The sequence below is a fragment of the Aethalodelphis obliquidens genome, unplaced genomic scaffold, assembly GCF_003676395.1.
Source record: "Aethalodelphis obliquidens isolate GAN/ISIS:26980383/991018 unplaced genomic scaffold, ASM367639v1 scaffold6, whole genome shotgun sequence".
Classification (NCBI taxonomy): domain Eukaryota; kingdom Metazoa; phylum Chordata; class Mammalia; order Artiodactyla; family Delphinidae; genus Aethalodelphis; species Aethalodelphis obliquidens.
Window position 1 is genome coordinate 14192584 of NW_020837950.1, and position 916 is coordinate 14193499.

The window sequence follows — 916 nt, forward strand, 5'->3', positions numbered from 1 at the left end:
GCAAAATTTTAATAATTAAGACATAGGTAATTGGAAGCTCTGAATAATTTTCAGCGTTGTTTGGACATTAGCTGATCATCAATACCCTATGAAAAACTTACTTTTATGATGATTCTGATGGACTGAAATTGTGTACTAGATTCTGAATCACAAAATTTTACATAGATTAAGAAATAATGAGATGGATCATTAGAAGTAATTTTACTTTGAAACTGTTAATGCAACGTGTGGCCCTTGATTTCAAAGGCAATAGAATTAGCTGTTAAAAATATAGATTCTGGGGGTGGGCTGCCGGGAACAGGGTGGAGTGCGGCCGCACGGGTGTGTCAAGGGGGAGAGGCAGCCGCTGCAATAGACGTGTTCCTCATGATCCGGCACCACAAGACCACCATCTTCATGGACGCCAAGGAATCGAGCACCATGTTCGAGCTGAAGCGCATTGTCGAGGGCATCCTCAAGTGGCCGCTGGTGAAGCAGCGGCTGTACAAGGACGACCAGCTTCTGGACGACAGAAAGACATTGGGCGAGTGTGGCTTCACCAGCCAGACAGCATGGCCTCAGGCCCCAGCCACTGTGGGGCTAGCCTTCAGAGCAGATGAAGCCTTTGAGACCCTGCACATCCAGCCCTTCTCCAGCCCACGTGAGCTGCTGGAGGTGATGTAGCCACAGGACTGAGGAAGCAGTGCCAATGAACAGGCTCTGCAGTGAGAGTCCCCCTCCCACCAACTGCACCCCAATAAGAGATTTGGGTGCCCCCCCAAAAAAATACAGAATCTGGGACTTCCCTGGTGGCGCAGTGGTTAAGAATCTGCCTGCCAAAGCAAGGGACGTGGATTTGAGCCCTGGTCCAGGAAGATCCCACATGCCGCAGAGCAACTAAGCCCGTGCGCCACAACTACTGAGCCTGCACTGTAGA

General features: G+C 49.9%; 1 pseudogene; it reads left to right on the forward strand.

The window, feature by feature from the left end:
* The first annotated feature begins 314 nt into the window (after positions 1-314).
* LOC113618683 (elongin-B pseudogene) lies at positions 315-663 on the forward strand (annotated as a pseudogene).
* The last annotated feature ends 253 nt before the right edge of the window (positions 664-916 follow it).